The sequence below is a fragment of the Hemiscyllium ocellatum genome, chromosome 1 (assembly GCF_020745735.1).
Source record: "Hemiscyllium ocellatum isolate sHemOce1 chromosome 1, sHemOce1.pat.X.cur, whole genome shotgun sequence".
NCBI classification, from domain to species: domain Eukaryota; kingdom Metazoa; phylum Chordata; class Chondrichthyes; order Orectolobiformes; family Hemiscylliidae; genus Hemiscyllium; species Hemiscyllium ocellatum.
Genome location: NC_083401.1, coordinates 131,253,071 through 131,274,908, shown reverse-complemented (window position 1 = coordinate 131,274,908; position 21,838 = coordinate 131,253,071).

Sequence of the window (21,838 nt, the reverse complement as noted above, 5' to 3'; positions counted from 1 at the left end):
ATCAAGCCAGTTCGCTTTACATAATATGTAAACTGTCATTTATTCCACATTGTAGCTGCTTCAATTAATCTCCTGATGAAAAGTTGGCATTAATGTAACCATGTGACAAAAATAACCAAACTAAATTCCAGACGACTTACTGTATCAATATGTTCACGATTCATCTCTTGTCTGTGTCTTTTCAAATATAAAAATTGCTGTCCCTATCATACCCATCGAGTACAAGATTAAATTATTCTACATGTCTATACATTCATTTCCTAGCAGATATATAACTACTCAATGTTAGTAGATAATGCTGCTGATGAAAATACATTTTATTTTTAGGCAAGTTTTAAAAAGCCATGATGTGGAGGTGCTGGTATCGGACTGGGGTGGACAAGGTCAGAAGTCACACAGCTCCAGGTTATAGTCCAGCAGGTTTATTTGAAATTACAAGTTGCTCCTTCATCAGGTGAAGTGAAAAAGAAACAGCCTGGGGAATGCAGCAAAATGCATCAAGAAGTAGATAAACATTTAAAATGAAACAGCAAGCCAGCTATTAAAAATAAAACTTTGAAATATTTGAGCAGGAAGAATAATTGAATACATTTTATGGTAAGTCAAACCGTAACTAAGCCAAGGAATGTTTACTTCTGGTCTCTGCATTGGTGGTAATTTTAACCTGATTAGCCCAGCAGGGACATAAGTTCCACACCGCAAGGTTGCTCCTTAATGGAGTGTAAAATTGAAGCATAAAAAATGTCATGGCTCCCAAGCACCAGTGCATACTCAGTGAATTACTGCAATGTATTATTTTTCTACTTTTAGTAAACAGTACTAATATAAGTCTGTTTGCAAATTCATTACCATTGGTATGATTAGTATTTTATACAAACAACATCATACATTATTATTTATAAGCAGAGTTTAAGTTGAATCTAAATGGTTATTAATAATGAGAAACTTCGATAAAAACCATTGCTTGGAGTCTATTAAAACTTTAAACACAAGTTTAATATGAGTGCACAATTAAGTACGTTTGGAAGGTTTATCTTGAAAGTAATTGTCAATGTGGAGATTGGGATAATTTCTTGGAAGGCTGGAGGTGGATTTTTTTTAAGGCTTGGAGATAAAAAGTCTGGATACCTGTGGCAAAGTGTCGTTTTTAACTAATTATGACATTCAAAAAAATGCAAGCTAAAAAAATTAACCTGTAAAATATATAGAGTCATAGAATCATAGAGATGTACAACACAGAAACAGACCCTTCGGTCCAACTCTTCCATGCCGACCAGATATCCCAACCCAATCTAGTTCCACCTGCCAGCACCCGGCCCATATCCCTCCAAACCCTTCCTATTTATATACCCATCTAGATGCCTTTTAAATGTTGCAATTGTACCAGCCTCCACCACTTCCTCTGACAGCTCATTTCATACACGTACCACCCTCTGTGTGAAAAGGTTGTCCTGTAGGTCTGTTTTATATATTTTCCCTCTCACCCTAAGCCTATGCCCTCTAGTACTGGACTCCCCCACCCTCTCCATGCCCCTCATGATTTTATAAACCTCTACAAGGTCACACCTCAGCCTCCAACTCTCCAGGGAAAACAGTCCCAGCCTATTCAACCTATTCGCATTGCTCAAATCCTCCAACCCTGGCAACATCCTTGTAAATCTTTTCTGAACCCTTTCAAGTTTCACAACATCCTTCCGATAGGAAGGAGACTAGAATTGCATGCAATATTCCAAAAGTGGCCTAGCCAATGTCCTATACAGCCGCGCAACATGACCTCACAACTCCTATATTCAATGCTCTGACCAATAAGGGAAGGCATACCCCCAAATACCTTTTTCACTATCCTATCTACCACTTTCAAGGAGCTATGAACCTGCACTCCAAGGTCTCTTTATTCAGCAACACTCCCAAGGACCTTGCCATTCAGTGTATAAGTCCTGCTAAGATTTCTTTCCCAAAATGCAGCACCTTGCATTTATCTAAATTAAACTCTATCTGCCACTTCTCAGTCTGAGTTCCTGTTGTAATCTGAGTAGCCTTCTTCGCTGTCCACTACACCTCCAATTTTGGTGTAATCTGCAAACTTACTAACTGTACCTCTGATGCTTTCATCCAAATCATTTATATAAATGATGAAAAGTAGTGGACCCAGCACCAATTCTTGTGGCACTTCACTGGTCACAGGCCTCCAGTCTGAAAAACAACCCTCCACCACTACCCTCTGTCTTCTACCCTTGAGCCAATTCTGTATCCAAATGGCTAGTTCTCCCTGTATTCCATGAGATCTAACCTTGCTAATCAGTCTCCCATGGGGAACCTTGTTGAACGCCTTACTGAAATCCATATAGATCAAGTCCACCACTCTGCCCTCATCAATTCTCTTTGTTACTTCTTCAAAAAATTCAATCAAGTTTGTGAGACATGATTTCCCACGCACAAAGCCATGTTGACTATCCCGAATCGGTCCTTACCTTTCCAAATACATGTAAGTCCTGTCTCTCAGGATTCCCTCCAACAACTTGCCCACCACCGAGGTCAGGCTCACCGGTCTATAGTTCCCTGGCTTGTCCTTATCACCTTTCTTAAACAGTGGCACTACGTTAGCCAACCTCCAGTCTTCCAACATTTCACCTGTGACTATTGACGATACAGAGATATACAAAGAATGCAATGATTATGTTCTTCAGTTTAAAATCTGGGATTCTTATTCCCCCTTGTTGTGTAGACTAAACATAAAGGAGACCTTTTTTTGCCTGGCATTCACTTTCTTTTTGTTGCTGATGTATTTCCAGGGGAGTGGGGCACTTTGGCCTATAATGGGATCACATTGATTTACAATGAGCTAAAGCAACACTGTTCTGACTTTTGTTTCAATTTCAGTGAATTGGTTGATGTATTTATATGACAGTGGGTTGACATTATCCATTTTTCCACACTCACGTGGAGTCAAAACCACAACTAACGTTGTAATCTTGATGCACAGCAGCAGCTTACCAAGCCTTCTTCCATAGCGACTTCCAAGCCGCTGGATCTGGCAACACTTATATGGCAATGCTGCCAACTGCGTGTTCCCCTCCAAGCCACGCACTATCCTAATGTGAAAATATGTTGTCATTCCATGACTGTTGCTGGGTCAAAATCTTGGAACTCCTTCACGGCACTGTGGGTTTTTTCTTCATCCTTCACGGCATGCAGGCATCAATGTTAGGTCAGCATTTATTCCCCATTTCTAATTGCCCTTGAAATGGTGGTAAGCCGCTGCCTTAAATTGCTGTGGCCCACAGAGCTGTTAGGAAGGGAGATAGACTGCAGTAGGACAGTAAGCTGCTATTATCACCACCATCATATCAAGATGAGCACCAAATGCTCATCTTGCTAATGATGCTTGCATCACATGGAAGAATTTAAAAATCTAAATTATACGAACATGAATAGGTCCTCAGTTGCATTCTGGCCAATGTGAACCTCAACTCCATGTATTTGTCTTTTCTCCATATTCATGGGTACCATTACCTAGTGACTAAAAACCGAACAATTGTGGTATTGCAGTGAAGAAAACTGGTTTGACCATCCAGCACCAAACCTGACTGGACCCATGTCAAACACTCTTTCATTTTTCTTTTGTTAGCTAAACCTCCCATCTGTTTCCGTGCCACCCTGGGATAAAAGTTAATCCATTTACTCAATTAACCCCCCATCCCATTCTCTCCACTTTCACCTCTTATTGCAACAATATGACAGTCTCATAGACTTCTCCCTGACCAGACCAACCCACAGCTAGGTCCTGTCACTGGCTTCTGTTATTCTCAATCAAAACTATGGGAGGCACAGTGGCTTAGTGGTTAGCACTGCTACTTCAGAGCATAAGAGACTCAGGTTTGATCCCACCCTTGGGTCACTGTCTGTGTGGGGTTTACATATTCTCAACATGGGTTTCCTCCCACAGTCAAAGATGTCCAGGCCAAGTAGATTGGCCGTGCTAAATTGCCCATAGTGTCTAGGGATGTGTAGGTTAGGTGGATCAGCCATGGGATGTGCAGGGTTCTGGGAGTGGGGGAGGTATCCTTCAGAGGGTTGGTGTGGACTTGATGGGTCAAATGTCCTGGTTCCATTGTGTAGGGATGTAATGCTAATTGGACAGGAATTAAGGCTTATGTCTTCAAAGGCTTTCTGTTGGAAGGTTCAGCTGCAGCTCTCGAAGGACTGTAATGCTGAACTTTTATCTTTGTTTCTTTATTTTTCTAATTTATACCTAAGATTTTGTGCCTAGATATCTTTTTACCCACTAGAAATGGCGACTTTGTACACTTTTCGCTGTACTCAGGTATTCCTGTACTTAAGTACATGTGACAATAGACCATATTCTAATTCTATGTTGCAGTGCTCAGATCACTGTCATCAAATAACCTGAGAAGAACAGGCCTACAAAAGATAAGCGCATATACTTAACAGAGCCCACAAGCCAGTCACTGGAGTTGGTTCTTTCTGACCTTTTATCTTAGCCTGCTTGGCACAACTTCCTCATTCCTAAAGAAGGGCTTATGCCCAAAACGTCGATTCTCCTGCTCCTTGGATGCTGCCTGACCTGCTGCGCTTTCCCAGCAACACATTTTTCAGCTCTGATCTCCAGCATCAGCAGTCCTCACTTTCTCCTAGTTGGTTCGTTCTGACGCCCATTTCAGAATTGCAGCCACAAGACTCTGAACCCAGTGGTTATTCCTGTTGCTGTAAACAACTCACATTTGCAGCAGCAGTTAACTTTGCCCATCCATTTCCAGGTACAAGCCCCAAAAAGGAATGGCTTGTGCTAGAAGTTCCAACTGTGTAAAGTACCTCAACCTGAAAGTGAAGAATGCATTGGATCAGATCAGTGAAACAGGATGGGAGGAGGAGGAGGATAATCAACCTGAGATATCAAATTGCAAGCTGAGCAGAGATTATTGTGCAGATACAATATGGCAATAAGACCACTTTATAGCTCAAATCTGAAAACACTATGTGATAAAGCTGATGACAACCAATATGGGCAGAGTGATGCATCCTTAGAATACACAATTTTATTTCATCTAAATACAGATTATATAGATTATAGCTGCTCCTCACTGGGGCAGTGTGCTGAAAATCAAGCAAAGCGAAAGATTTTACGAAATACAAAATTCCCCAATTTGCCTGACTTTTAGACACAGGTCAATAAAAAACACAGATCAGGTTTCTGTACTAAACAATAATTATTATTTATTACAAATAAATAGATTCTACAGATAAATGATTATAAATGGTTAATACATAAAACTTTACTAGAGAGGACTCTTGAGGTGCAGTGGTAATGTCTCTATCTCTATACCAGGAGTCTGGGTTCAAATCACAACTGCTCCAGAGGTGCATAATAACATCTCTAAACAGGGTGATTAGAAAATGTATAACCTTATTAGTTAAAACTGTAACCCACTTACAAAGCTCCCCCAATACATACCCACTGACAGGCACAAAGGAAATGGGTGTAATGTGCAGAAGGAAACACTGGGAAGGCAATTAAATTGTTTTTGTCCGCAGAGTTCACTGAGATTATACTTTTGCTAATCACAATGTTGTTTCTCAACTTACCTTTTCCAGATGCTTTCACTTGTGGCAGGAGGTAAAGGGTAAATGGTGCATACAGTAAAAGTTTCTGACTTATTAATTAAAAGTCACAGCTTACAGAAACTGATGAATGAAATAAACTGATTTTATTTTCAGACTTGAGATACTTTTACTGAAGAGCAAAATCAGCTTGTTCCCTTCTAGAGGTCTGATGGCTTCTGACCTGAGCATTTACACCCTAAGCTGTTCAGTTACCTGGGAGACAATCACATTGCTGAGACCTTTCTCATCAAATAACTGGTCACTAGTGCACAGACCAATCAGCTACAGCAAACTGATTTTTAAACAGCACCTTATCAACCGACACTTCCGATCAACTGGCAAAAATTATATACCTGAAATACCAGAAGTTTACTGCATTATCACGATCTCTGCAATGTCTTGATGTGAAGGAGCAGGTGTTGGACCGAGGTGGACAAAGTTAAAAATCACACAACACCAGGTCATAGTCCAAAGATTTATTTGGAAGCACTAACTTCAGAGGATTGCTCTTTCATCAGGTGGTTGCAGATAATTGGATCATAAGATACAGAATTTGTAGCAAAAGATTACAGTGTCATGCAACTGCAGTGTTATATTCAACAATCCAGGTTTGTTCAGTATATAATTTCAGTTGCATCACACTGTAAACTTTTGCTATAAATTCTGTGCCTTATGATCTTACACTGCACAACCACCCAATGAAGGAACAGTCCTCTGAAAGCTAGTGGCTCCAAATAAAGCTTTTGGACTATAACCTGGTATTGTGTGATTTTTAACTCTGCAATGTCTGAGTAGTCATTTCAGGGTGCGAGTCAGAAGGCTCTCTGCTGGTAAGTAGTGGGCGGCACGGTGGCACAGTGGTTAGCACTGCTGTCTCACAGTGCCTGAGACCTGGGTTCAATTCCCAACTCAGGCGACTGACTGTGTGGAGTTTGCATGTTCTCCCCGTGTCTGCGTGGGTTTCCTCCAGGTGCTCTGGTTTCCTCCCACAGTCCAAAGATGTGCGGGTTAGGTGAATTGGCCATGCTAAATTGCCCGTAGTGTTAGGAAAGGGGTAAATGTAGGGGTATGGGTGGGTTGCGCTTCGGCGGGTCGGTGTGGACTTGTTGGGCCGAAGGGCCTATTTCCACACTGTAAGTAATCTAATCTAATCTTTTACTTAAAGCAAAGTTGCATTATTATTTAAGTGACTTATGCTGTAAATAAAGTATAACAGTTATGTGTATATCCTTGCATTACTTTTAAATTATTTACTGTTTTTACATAGATTATGTGGACCACTTGACCAACTGGATTATATGATTAACTAGCATACTTCTGGTCCCATAGATACTGGCTCACAAAATGTTTGCTGCAATTAGTGATTTTTGAGAAGATTTGTAGCGTTGGTTGATGATAAGTACGTAAATTAGTTTGCTGAGCTGGAAGGTTTGTTTTCAGACATTTCATCACCTTACTAGGTAAGGTGAGAGTCTCTGGTGAAGCGTTGGTGCTATGTCTATATTTACAGGTCTTGGGTTTTTTTTAAGGTGGGTGATGTCAGTTCCAGTTCCTTTTTTCAAAAGAAGTTATTTTTGTTGATGGAGTTCTGGTTAGAATGCCATGTCTCTAAGAATTCTCATGCGTGTCTTTGTTTCACCTATCCTAGGATGTGTGTGTGTGTCCCAGTCGAAGTGGTGTCCTTCTTTGTCTGTATGTATGGAAACTAGTGATGGTGGGTCGTGTCTTTTGCTGACTAGTTGGTGTTCATATATCCTGGTGGCAAGTTTTCTGCTTGCTTGTCCGATGTAGTGTTTTTCACAGTTCTTGCATGGTTTCTTGTAAATGACATTAGTAGTACCTAATAGATCCGGCCACAAGCTACCTGTTTTCTAGCTCCTCTGTAAGTAGGCTTTCCCCACTACTTGAACTAACTGGAGTGGCACACAGTATTAACCAGTGGTTAATACTGCACCTCCACCCCGCCCCCCCGCCACCCCACCTCCACTCCCCCTTCCCTCCCGTTCCAGAGACATGGAATCGATTCCAGCCTTGGGTAATTGTCTGTGTGGAGTTTGTACATTCTCCCTGTATTCGTGTCGGTTTCCACCAGGTAGTTCAGTTTCCTCCCGGAGTCCAAAGGTGTGTCGTTTAGGCGGATTGGCCATACTAAATTGCCCATCATGTGTAAGCTAGATGAATTAGCCTTGGGAAACACAGAATAGTAGGGCAGGGGATGGGTCTGGGTGAGATGCTCTTTGGAGTATTGATGCGAACTTGATGGGCCAAATGGCCTGCTTCCAAACTGTAGTGAATCTATAACAGCTCTGTAAACAGCACTTACAATAAGTATCAGGTTTGTTGTTCTTTAAAAAATGCAACAATTCTTCAAAACACCTGAGCTTTTAAAAACAGTTATATTCTCATTTCAGTTCACAATCAAAAACAGAAAAATAACACGATTAAAACTAAAGTTCTGTAATAATATTTAATTTCTGTAGTCTGCTACCCCATTTATCTGTGATGCTAATTTCAGTTGCTACTCCTATGGTGCTCACAATATTATGAAAATAATTTGTACTTACAATTAAAATGAAAGCTGCTGAGTCATATTTTGTGCAGATTGCTTTATATACCTATGATTATTAAGTATTGGAGACCAACCAGAGTTAATAGTCACAACAACGTTTAAATCAACATCAATCAGATTATTAGCACAGTAGTAACAGAGGTGAGGGGAAAATTCAGCTCCATCAGAACACCTAGATTGAAAGATCTGCATTATCTGTTGATTCATGGAGAGATGCCAATACTTCTTTCACCGTTTATTGACAGCATGATAATTTACAGAGCAACATTTAAGCCATCTAACAAGCAATACTCTTTAAAAAGGAGGTGGGTATTGGCTGCTGTTTTTGAAATTATAAATCAACATTGGAAATGGCTGCAGACCCAGCCTCCAAGCTCTGCTGTGTAGACATTACTTTGCAGTGTTGCTTCAGAAAGTGATTTGGATGAGCAAAGCACTATTCCCAGCTAACAAAAGGATTCCCAGACAAACTGCACTGCACCAGTGGGCAGTGGAGGTGAATGTGAGGAACAAAGAACTGGGGTCTGGCTGCTAAGGTATCTTCTCTCTTAAATCGAGCATCAGTGGAATCCTGGTGAAGGGCTTTTGCTCGAAACGTCGATTTTCCTGCTCCTCAGATGCTGCCTGACCTGCTGTGCTTTTCCAGCACCACTCTAATCTAGAATCAGATAGCAGCCTGGCTATCTAATGTTTATCTATCTATGTTTACTATGTACAGTTGTATTTTGTGTTAATATGCAGATACTCTGTTCTGTGTAAGCAAAAGGACAACTACTTCCAACAGAAGACCAAGGGCAGCAGATACATGGGAACATCACCACCTGAAAGTTCCACTCCAAGCTACTCACCATCCTGACTTGGAAATATATCACCGTTCCTTCATAGTCTCTGGGTCAAAATCCTGAAATTCACTTCCAAACAGCATTCTGCATATAGACTGCAACATTCAAGAAGACAGTTCACCACGATCTTCTCAAGGGCTATTAGGAATGGGAAAGAAATGCTGGCCAGTCAGCATCAAATGAGTGAATAAATTAGAGAGTTCTACAGTAAGTTAAGCCCGAAGATAGTTCATAACTTTGCCACGACCTTGACCAATCTGTCTTGAATCAGGGGTCTAAACAACACATGACAAAAGAGTATACATTCATTCCCTCCACACTGACTCCCAGTGGCAGCAGTGGATACTATACACAAGATGCATAGTTGCAACTTACTAATGCTCCTTTGATACCACTTTCCAAACAAGCGAACTGTACAACCAAGGGCACTGCATGGGAATACTACTACTTGCACACTCCCTTCCCAAGATCATCTTGAATTGGAACTATATTGCCTTTCCATCTCTGTCACTGAAACAAACTCCTGGAACTTAACCTTCCGAACAGCACCGCTGGCTTATCTGGTCCACATGGTCTGTAGCATGTCAAGAGGATGGCTCACCACCAACATTTCAAGGACAGTTAGGGATGGGCTACAAATTCTGGTGAAAGAGCAAAATCAACTGCCAGGTAAAAGGAGAAATGATGTCATCTCACTGTACATGATCTTTCCTACTTGTGTTACTCATTAAATTTTGAAATATCATTGTACATAAATAAGGTAAAGTCACCATAGTCCCAGATGACCTCTTGTGCTGGTTAAACCTGAAGGCCACTATGCTTCGGGCAAGAGGTGAGATTGAGAAGGTTGTTCCTTCGTGGTAATCTCAGCTAATGTGGGAATTGAACCTAAGTGCTGCCACTTGGCAATGCAACCCAGCTATCCAGCCAACTGAACTAACCGACCCACGCTATTGTATATTCACTTTCACAGAAATAACGAATACTGTAAACAGGAGTAGCCCATTCAGCCTCTTAAGATTGTTCAAAAATTCAGTTAGATCACAGCTGATCTGTACCTCAACTTCACATACTCTTACTGGTACAGAACAAAATTAAAATTACCAGAAGATGTGACTGTTGTCAGCTAAAAAAAATTCAGGTGGCTTAATTTTTAAAGATAAAAAATAAAATTTTTTATTGATCTGTTTCATCAATGGGGAGAGGTGAGACCTAACAGGAACTTGAACACAAAGATGAAATGTTGAAGCATTTATGAAACAGGAGCCATATGAATCACTAACAGTGGCTGTAATGTACTAAAGGCAAAAGATTGAGTTTATGCTGATGGACTTTAGGTTGTTATTTACTCCATATTTAATTAATCCTTGAGTGTGTAGGACTATCACTCAGATTGCATGCTGAAAAATGGGTAGTTTGATGCATTTTTATTATAGAACAGTGATGTATATCTTCTCTCCATTTATTTTTATCTGTGGACAGCTTCAATTAGACCATTATTTTTATTAAAAATGCTACTTCTTTTAATGGCTTTTGTCCTTTTATGTTAAGAACCCAATTGAAACATTAAAAATGAATTAAATGATAATATCATTTGACTTTGAAAATTAGATACTTTTAACAAAATAGTGATTGTGGCATTGAGTGATTACTTTTAGCTTTAAGCTGAAATTGAAATGGACAAATCAACACTTTTCACCAGATCCTAGCACATACATAATACTATTATGACATGTTACATTTTGGTTGTAAGCACTCACTAATAAATTGGTAGCTAAGAGACTAAGCATGCAGTTATCAAATAAAGGATCTAGATATAGGGTCATATTGTTCACTGCAGTATCTTTTTCAAAAAAATACTTTGAATTTCTTGGGAAAAGCAGCGACACAATGATATTATCACTGAATTAGCCATCCCTGAGGTTAATGCTCTATGGTCATGGGTTCACATTTCATCACAACATGGTAGTGAAATTTTTATTAAATTAATAAATTTGTAATTAAAACTGGTAGTCTGTGGCAGTCCTTTGAACCCATTTAGCCATTCAACCAAGAGTTCCAATAAATTGTGATTTCTTATGCTGACTCTTCCCAATTACGTTGGCTTTTTCTAAGTGTACATGTATAATTTCTTTAATGATCAATTCTAACACATTCTCCACATTATGCTAATTGGCCTATGGTTTCCTGTATTCTGCCTGTCTCCCTTCAGGAATAGAGGGGTTAAATTTGCTACTTCCCAGACTGATGGAACCTTTCCTGAATCAAGGGAGTTTTGTAAAATCAATACCAATGACTCCAGTATCTCATTAGCTACTTCCTTTAAGACCCTAGGATGAAATCTATCAGGACCCAGAGACTTGTCAGTGTCAGCGCCAATGGTTCGTTCGGTACTGCTTCCCTTGTGATTGTCATTTCAATTCTCCTCTCTTTCAGTTACTGATTTAAGCTTTTTTTTATATCCTCTGTAGTGAAGAGAGAAACAAAATAGTTTTCATCAGCCATTTCCTTTTGATCTAAGATGAACTCTGCATTCTCGCTCTTTAAATGACCAATATTCACTTTATTTATTCTTTTCCTTTTAAAAGGCCTTCAGAAGCTCTTGCTATCCATTTTTACATTTTTAGATCACATATATTCCTAGCTAGCTCTCACCCTGTAATTCTTTAATCTCTTCCACTTGATTTGCCTTTTGGTTCTTCTGTTTTTTATAATCTGACCAACCATCTGTCTGCTACTCATCTCTGATCAGTTATATACTTTATCCTTACATTTGATGTTTCCCTAAATTTCTTTAGATAACCACGGGTGGTGGATCCTCCCCTTAGAGTTTCTCTTTAAAGCGGAAATATAGTTATTCTGAATAGTCTGAAATATCCATTTGAGCCATTGTAACTCAACTGATCTATGCACTAGTTTAGAATGCCAGTAAAAAGTATTTGATATAAAACAGACATGGCAGGAACATCAACTGATTCACTTTTAGAATAAATATAACATGGGAATAAGTCACATTATTGATGGGAAAGCCTTCATAGTTAATATATGCAACTGTAAGAGCTACATTTTCTATCAACATTATTTTGAAAGCAGAAAGCAGTTACTTCAGACAGATTAATATCACTGTTAAAATAACACCAAGTAGGCAACTGCTAAACTCACATCCAGATGAAATATATGGGATGGCAGAAAAATAATGGTGTTTAACACTGATCAGGCACAAGTACAAAGTGGACCTGCTGCACTTCCATTGTTTGATCAAATATGAGAAACTATGAGGAAAAGGACAACATATTCACAATATATGTCAATGATTTAATAATAGGTTTAGCAGAACAAGATTAGCACTGACAAAGGATGTATATTTACCTAGGAATTCAAAGATTATTTTCTAATACACAATGTACATCTGCAGATCAGGGTAGATTCATGATCAGATTATATGGCTAAAGTGAATCAGAAATGAGAAATTTATGGAGGTTATTAAGATACAAGAGATAAAAACATGAGCAATTTTGGCACTGTAATGAAAAGTTGCACCAAGTATTGTGCCTTACATCAGTCTTGGTGGGCTGCAATGATATAAAGGGTGGATTAATTGGGAAATGGTAGTAATTAATTAATCATACAGTTCCAAAAAACTGGCCTTTGGGGACAATCTCTACCCTATTCGCTTCATGTAAAGAATTAAAAGAAAGGAGTTATTACTTAGAGCTTGGACCTCAAATTCATAAAATCAGGAGTAATATAAAGTATGGTAATTAGACAGTTCCACATTTGGATATAGCTTGCAATGCCATCTTCAGCACTAATACCTAATTAATAGTTGTCTCACTGATAGTTTCAAGGCAAGACAAATAACCTATAACCAGCATTGGATGATTATTTGGATCAAAATATTATGCAGGAATATGAGGGAAAGGCAGAAGATTGGCATTAGATAATGGAACTGGTACAGGGACAAAGGGCTGAATGGCCTCCTCGTGTGTTATAACACTTGCGTAATGCAATGATTTAGCAATGAGATCTGTCACAGCCTTTGCGGAGATAACCCCTGTGGTATTTAATGCAGTATATGTAACAAGAGTGAATTAAGTAAATAATTAAAGGAATTAAATGATTTCATATGCACAAATGTGGAATAATACAAACTGTTATGCAAAATAAAAGTATATTGCCAAGGTGTATTATCAGTTATTTCCTCAAAGTACATGATTTATGTAAGACAGGTAGTAGCAAAGGTAATCAAATACCAGGATCAAAAGACCATAATCCTAATACAACAGTCATCAGTCCACTGAGCCTGCTACACCACTCAGTGAAACCAATGTCAATCCAACAACCTTTAACTCCACCCTCCTACCTTTACTGATTTAAAATCTGTCTGCCTTCTCCTAGAATATAATTAACAACCCAGCCTCAACAGCTCTCTGTGCTAAAGAATTTCACAGGTTTATTATCATCTGAAAGAAGAATTTCTTCCTCATCTCTGTCTTAAAAGTATGGCCCCAACTCTGAGATTATACCCTCTGGTCCTAGACTTTGCCACATGGAGAAACAACCTTTTCTCTGTTAAAATAACACCAAGTAGGCAATTTTCCAATCCTCTGGAATATTTTTAGAATCTAAGGATTCTTGGAAGATTACAAGCAGATTCACTATCTTCGTAGCTACTTGATCTAATATTCTAACATGCATGCCATCTGGTCCAGAGGCATTATCAGCCTTTAGCTCCATTAGGTTCCACATGTGCATTTTCTCTAGTGATAGTAGTTATTTTATTTCTTCTTCTCCTTTTTCATCATGATTATTTCATCATTTTGGAACTTTATTAGAGTTTTCTACAGCAAAGATGATGCAAGTATTTATTCAACTCCTCTGCCATTATTATTCCCATCATGATTTCCAAAGCCTCATTCTCTAAGTTGTCTATATTCACTTTGGCTTCCCTCTTCCTTTTTATATACTTAAAATAACTTTTGCTGTTCACCTTGATATTATGTGCAAGTTTACCCTCGACATTTATCTTTTTGCTTGCCTTTGCTGGTTTTCAAAACATTTTTAATCCTCTGGTTTACTACTAATCTTTGCCAGATTGTATGTTTTTCTCTTAATCTGATGCTCTCATTAACTGTCGCCAGTTAACAACAATTGGCTTATCCCCTTCTTAAAATCCTTCTTCCTCATTGAGATATATTGTTGCTGTCATGAATACAATAATATTCAAGTACACAATATAGGAACATCCACCATTATAACTCACATTAGTAATAACAGCCTGAGGCCTAACTGATGTAGCATATGCTTTTATGGCTGGCCAGGACTACAGCATCCTCAATAGTGTGAAAAGGGTCATTAAGGCCCAATATTTTATTTCAATCAGAGATGCTCAGGTAACTAGAGATCCTGAACAATGTCCTAATTAACATATGGAATGGCACCGACGAGAAAACCCTATTGAAAATATAAATTAATTCTGCTTGCAAGCATTATCAGAGAAGCATCATCTCAATTGCACACAGATGATGCCTGGGTTGCAGAAGGTAGAGTGGACAGATGAACAATTAGATATATAGGTTGGCAAGGAATATGGGGAAGGTCAGTGATTGTGGGTTTAACTGGGGAGGGTTACCAAGAACGGAATGTATGCATTTTGAGGTTCATTAAAGAGAGTGAACCTGAGACTCACTGTAGAAAGGGTGGGCCACACGTAAGGCAAACCCTCCCATTGAGTGGCTATATTCTGCAGCAGGTGTCCCTGTGGCCATGAGAGGGTAATTCTCTCAGGACTGATGTGGTGGGTTTGCACCATTCCTTCTGAGTTCCCTTATAACCTCTAGCATTCAGGTCCAGAGTGGGAACACATGGACCTTGTGGGGTTCTCCGTATGGTCCTGGGGTGGGTTTTTCATACCTTCGTTTGCACTCCCTACCCAGATGGTGGCTTCCTTTGTATCCAGCTTTCCACTCCTGCCTTCCCATTGATGTTGGCTCTGGTTCTGAAAGAATAAATGCAAAGCTGTTGGGAACCATGGGCGGCTCGGTGGTGTCGTGGTTAGCACTGTTGCCTCACACCGCCAGAGACCTGGGTTCAATTCCTGCCTCAGGTGACTGACTGTGTGGAATTTGCACATTCTCCCCGTGTCTGTGTGGGTTTCCTCTGGCTCCGATTTCCTCCCACAATCCAAAAATGTGCAGGTTAGGTGAATTGGCCATGCTAAAATGTCTGTAGTGTTAGGTGTAGGAGAATGGGTCTGGGTGGGTTGTGGGTCGGTATGGACTTGTTGGGCCAAAGGGCCTATTTCCACACTGTAAGTAATCTAATCTCTCAGCAACAGAACTTCTCTAACTGTGAAACCTTTCTACTCCTATAAGTTCTTTCGCAGGTTGGGGGATTGCTTTAGCAAACTTTAAGTTCCTCCACCTATATTAGCTCACATCGATGTGAATTAATTAGTTAAATTTAAATCTGAAACAAATTTTTAGTGAGCAAGGGTATCTCACTGAATAGTGGAACAGTCTCAAGGGGTTAAATTGCTACTCCTGCTCCTATGTTCTTATAATTCATCACTGGTAGGCAGTATTTTTTTTACAGAGCAGATCCATTGGTAGAAATTAATGTAATTTTGCCCAGATTTCTCAAATGAGTTTCTTTCAAGCAATCCTGAATTCCTGTCAAACCTCTGGAAATAATTCATGTGCACTGAGTCTGGCAGCGTTGGTCTGTCCATCACCAGCAGTTCAGCATGGAATAGACCCCTTGCACCCACCCTCTCCACCTCCCTTGTACCATAAGAGTCCATTGTAACTATTCATCTACCTTCTCAAAAGTAGTGAAGACAGTCTCTATGCACCCTCTTCTTCTTTGGGAACAACCCTAACACATTAACAAGCTTCCAAACTTGTTTTTTTTTTGTAGGTGAGACTGGATGGAGAGGAGTTTTCACTAACAACATCCACCTGTCTACTTTCTCTCTTAGCCTGTAACACTATTTCCAACTTTCCAAGCTGGGGGAAAGTCCTCTCCTTCTTGCTCTCTCTTTCTTCCTTATATCTTGCTGCATTCTGAATTTTCTTAAGAGTTCAACACAAAGTCAATGGGGGAATAGGTCATTTTAATTTCACGTCTGCCTCCTCTGAAACAGGAACGTGGTGCAATGCCCTTTAGGGATTTCAATGTGATTTACCCTTGCTGAACAGTTTGATTTGTAAGGTGAAAATGAGGACTGCAGATTCTGGACATCAGAGACAAGGTTAGAGTGGTGCTGGAAAAGCACAGCAGGTCAGGCAGCATCCGAGGAGCAGGAAAATCGATGTTTCGGGCAGGAGCCCTTCATGAGGAAAAGCTTGATTTCTAATTCCTCAGTCACAGCCTCGAATTAGTCTTGCTAAAATTTCAGCAATTAAACTATCCTGTTCTATGAAGGAAATCCAAATATGCCACTTTGTAATGCTAGGTTAAAGGTACTTGCTGTGATAGCTCATTTGCTAGCCCTTGTGATGGATTGGCCAGATTGTTCACACAAAATCAGTGCAATATTCCAACAGGTGATATGTTAAGACATGCCTCTATGACCATTACATCCTGAGGTTGGTCTTAAACCCAGATCTTCTTGCCCAAAGGTAGGGACATTACGACTGCGTTACGAGACTCTTTACTTACTTTATTCTAATCAATGGCTCATGCATGTTATGAGACACATCTTTGAACTCAGGTCTTCTGGTCCAGAGATGGAGAACTACTTTTGTGCCTCAAGATTTCCTATTCCTGGAGGTGATGAATTTGCTGGTAATAGCTGGAAATTTCTGGAAGCAGTTAACTTGCTCATTCTGTGTTCAATAGCAACATTTTAAAATCAAGCATCAGCCCATTTTAAAACAAAATTAAAATAAGATAATGTCGGATTTGTTTTAAAGAGGGTCTCTTTCTTCTGGGCATTACAATTATAAAGCTAAATGTAAATGAAAATGATCAAATCCTTCAGGAAAGTGCTGTCTCCTGTGATGCAAAGACACAGAAATAAGGCCGGAGGAACACAATAGATCAGATTTGAAGGTTACATTAAACGGATATCCAGTTTTTTTTAATGTAACCTTGAGAATACAAGGAAAAAAGATTACAGATCTTTAGGCTTTTCACAGTTATGAGCTGTATAAACCGGTCTCTGTACATTAAATAGGCAGGGTACAGTCTGCGAAATGAAATGAGTGAATAGTTTTCAGAGCTAAAACAAGAAAATTAATAAGTGTTAAAGAAACATTGAGGATGAAGTTCATGGTCAATACGAGAGGTTAGACGTTACATTTCAGGAACAAGGGATTATGACAGTGGCGTCCTATGTCATTTGTCTTGCACTTTCCTCATAGTACACAGCCCAAACAGCTGAGACAATCCCAGGATGCCTCATTTACACCATATGCCTCCAAGCAACAAACTTACTTGTGATTCATCAACCAACAAGCCTGAAGTTGCAAGGTAGGCCCTGTGTTAGCTTTTCATAAGCAGCCAACCTCCACTTGTAGGTGAGCTTACATTAAGAACTTCTGATATATACAAATGCATGGAACTCCACTGGAGTGTTATTAGAGATACAATAGTGATTAACTGGATTTGCAAAAAGTGCTGTGCATCTTCAGAGATTACAGAAGAGTAAGTCGGTTCCAACAGGCAGCGGAGCAGCTGTGGCAGTGACTCTGAGTCAGTGGCAGGACAGGTAGATGATGCCGTGGGTGCAAAGAATGCAAACTCTCTGCCGTACTTTCTGTCTGAATGACAGGAAGTTCAAAGCTTGTGAGAAGATTTGTAGCTTGGGTGCTCGTTGTTGTGGTTCTGTTCGCTGAGCTAGGAATTTGTGTTGCAGACTTTTCGTCCCCTGTCTAGGTGACATCCTCAGTGCTTGGGAGCCTCCTGTGAAGCGCTTCTGTGATGTTTCCTCCAGCAGTTATAGTGATTTGTACCTGCCGCTTCTGGTTGTCAGTTCCAGCTGTCCGCTGCAGTGGCCAGTATATTGGGTCCAGGTCGATGTGCTTATTGATTGAATCTGTGGATGAGTGCCGTGCCTCTAGGAATTCCCCGGCTGTTCTCTGTTTGGCATGTCCTATAATAGTAGTGTTGTCCCAGTCGAACTCATGTTGCTTGTCATCTGTGTGTGTCGCTACTAAGGACAGCTGGTCATGTCATTTCGTGGCTAATTGGTGTTCATGGATGCGGGTCATTAGCTGTCTTCCTGTTTGTCCTATGTAGTGTTTTGTGCAGTCCTTGCATGGGATTTTGTACACTACATTGGTTTTGCTCATGCTGGGTATCGGGTCCTTCGTTCTGGTGAGTTGTTGCCTGAGAGTGGCTGTTGGTTTGTGTGCTGTTATGAGTCCTAGTGGTCGCAGCAGTCTGGCTGTCAGTTCGGAATTCTCTTGATGTATGGTAGTGTGGCTAGTCCTTTGGGTTGCGGCATGTCCTCGTTCCGTTGTCTTTCCCTTAGGCATCTATTGATGAAATTGCGTGGGTATCCGTTTTTGGCGAATACATTGTATAGCTGTTCTTCTTCCTCTTTTGCAGTTCTGGTGTGCTGCAGTATGTTGTGGCCCTTTTGAACATTCTCTTGATGCAACTTCGTTTGTGTGTGTTGGGGTGGTTGCTTTCGTAGTTTAGGACTTGGTCTGTGTGTATGTGGCTTTCCTGTATACCTTTATGGTGAATTCTCCGTTCGGTATTCTCTGTACCATCACATCTAAGAATGGGAGTTGGTTGTCCTTTTCTTCCTCTCTAGTGATTCGGATTCCTGTGAGTGTGGCGTTAATGATCCGTTCTGTGTTCTCTATTTCTGTGTTTTTAATGATTACCAAGGTGTCATCCACATATCTGACCCAGAGTTTGGGTTGAATTTGCGGTAAAACTGTTTGTTCTAATCTTTGCATTATCGCTTCTGCTATGAGTCCAGAGATGGGTGAGCCCATAGTTGTGCCGTTGATTTGTTCATATATTTGGTTGTTGAATGTGAAGTGTGTTGTGAGGCACAGGTCCAGTAGTTTGAGTATGCCGTCTTTGTTGATAGGTTCACCGTCCTGTTCTCTGTTCTGTGTGTCCAGCAGGTTGGCTATTATTTCTCTGGCTACTATTATAGGACAAGCCAAACAGAGAACAGCCAGGAAATTCCTGGAGGCATGGCACTCATCCACAGATTCAATCAATAAGCACATCGACCTGGACCCAATATACCGACCACTGCAGCAGACAGCTGGAACTGACAACCAGAAGCGGCAGAGACAAACCACTATAAATGCCGGACGAAACATCACAAAAGCGCTTCACAGGAGGCTCCCAAGCACTGAGGATGTCACCTAGACAGGGGATGAAACGTCTGCAACGCAAATTCCTAGCTCGGCGAACAGAACCACAATAATGACAGGAAGTTATTGGACAGGACAGACGATATCCTCAGCATCTTCACGTGCATGATATCAGTATTTTCCTGTGTGCCATTCAGTCAAGGCTGAAGTTACCTGTAATTGTACAGATTGGTGATCTCACTCTATGATGAACTTGCCCACAAGCTAGTCACGCAAACATCTGAACTATGTAGAGGATTAGGCCCATTGTAAATTCAAGTTTACTCCACCATTCAAAAAGATAATGGCTGACCTTATATTCTTGCCTGCCCTGATAACTTTTCACCCATTGCTGACAAGAACATATCTACCTCTGCCTTAAAAATATTCAGTACTCTGCTTCCACCCTCTTTTCAGGAGGAGAATTAAAAAGACCCATTATCCATTGAAAGAACATATTTCTCCTCATCTGTCTTACATGCTGATTCACATTCTTAAAGTATGACACCTAGTTCTAGATCTTCCCACAAGAGGACACTACCTTTTTACATCCACCTTGTCAAGACCCCTCAGGATATTACTTGTTTTAATCAAGTTGCCTCTTATTTTTCTAAACCAAGGTAGACATAAGCCGAGTTTATCCAACCTTTCCTTATAAGACATTCCTAATAATAGTCTAGTAAACTTTCTCTGAACGACTTCCAAAGCATTTATGTTCTTCGTTGAACAGGAAGACCAATGCTCTGTACAGTGCTCCAGATGTGGTCCCACCAGTGCCCTGTATAACTGAAACATAACCTTTGTAGTTTTGTATTCAATTACCAATTGTTCAATAAACAATAACATTCTATAAGACTTTCTAATTACTGTGCCTTATATTAACCTTTTGCAATTCATGCACTGGAACACCCAGATCCATTTGCATCTCAGCACTCTGCAATCTCTCACCATAGTCGGATTTCTTTTTTCTTCATCCCACCAAATTAGACAATTTTACATTTTCCCACAACATATTCCACTTGCCAGATCTTTCCCCATTCATTCAAGCTACCCATTACTCTTTGTCTTACCTATGTTCTCTTCACAATTTACTTTCCTACAGATTGCTGAAAGACACATTTTGTCAAAACCTCTCATTTTGCACACAACAAGACAGTTAGTAAGAAATACCAATACAAGGGAAAAGCAACATCACTGATTTTAAGGCAGCTAACTGTCAGTCATCATCAATGCTCCCTCGAAATATTCTTGTTGCTATGCGGACCCCTGATTTCCGCATGTGCTGCAGCTTCAGAAAGCAGACACTGTGTGTCAACTTGCTGAGCTGCATTCACAGAGCGAATGCACAGCTACATACCTACCAAGCTGAGAAGGAATGTCGGTCATTGGGTAATTGGAGAGTTCACTTGCCAATTAATCAGCATTTCCCTTTTATGCTGTAGAAATGTTATATTCCTTTTATATTGGTATTTCTTGTGAATTGTCCTGATAAATGCAAGGCAAAAAAAAACTCCAGCAAACTATGTACTTTTTTCAGCAACATTTAAGTCTATATTGGAAACAACTATCTGCCATCACCAAAATTAACAACCGCACCTCTGGTAGCTTCATTCCAGTCATTTATATAAATTGTAAGTAGTTGAGGCCCTAGCACTGATACCTGTGGCCCACCATTCATTACATCTGCCAACCAGACAAGGACCCATTGATGCTTCCTGCCTGCTTCCTGTTAGCCAGCCACTCTTCTCTCCTGGGCTCCAGCCCGAAACGTCGATTTTCCTGCTCCTCGGATGATGCCTGACCTGCTGTGCTTTTCCAGCAACATGCTTTCAACTCTTCTCTCCTTGCCAATCTGATCCACCCTACACCTTGAGCTTCCATGTTCCACAACAACCTTTGATGTGGTATCTTACCAAATACCTTTTGGATATAAAATATTACCATTAATCCATCTGCTCTCAATTCATGCAAGGACGGCACAACTAAAATCAACTGTACAATGAACCTCCAATGTACATACATTGCCTGAATCTGAGTTGGTGGCTGCAACAGGACACTGACGTGTTTTTCAGGGCTGCAGGAAAAGAGGTTGCGCTGGATCAGGACTGGGGTCTTCCTGCCCTTTGGCATGCATGGGACCAGAGGAAATAAGTCTAAGTAAGTAACAAATGGGTGATAAATGTAGCTCCTGTGAAAATATGATGAAAGCTACTTTCTTAACATTTCTGCATATGCAAATCAAGTGTTAAAAATGTAATGGCAAGCAATTATATAAAGAAAAACATCCATTTTGTGTTTGAGAATAAAAATGAGTGAACAGTATGTCGAGGTGGCTGTGTGGCGGGCATGACAGAGAGAGAGAATTTCAGCAGCTGCCTCTACTTGATCACCATCTTTTTAGTCTTGCCTTAATATACAAATTCTGCCAAGTCATGCAGTGGGATTTTGGCAATGCAAGATGACATTATCACAATAATCTT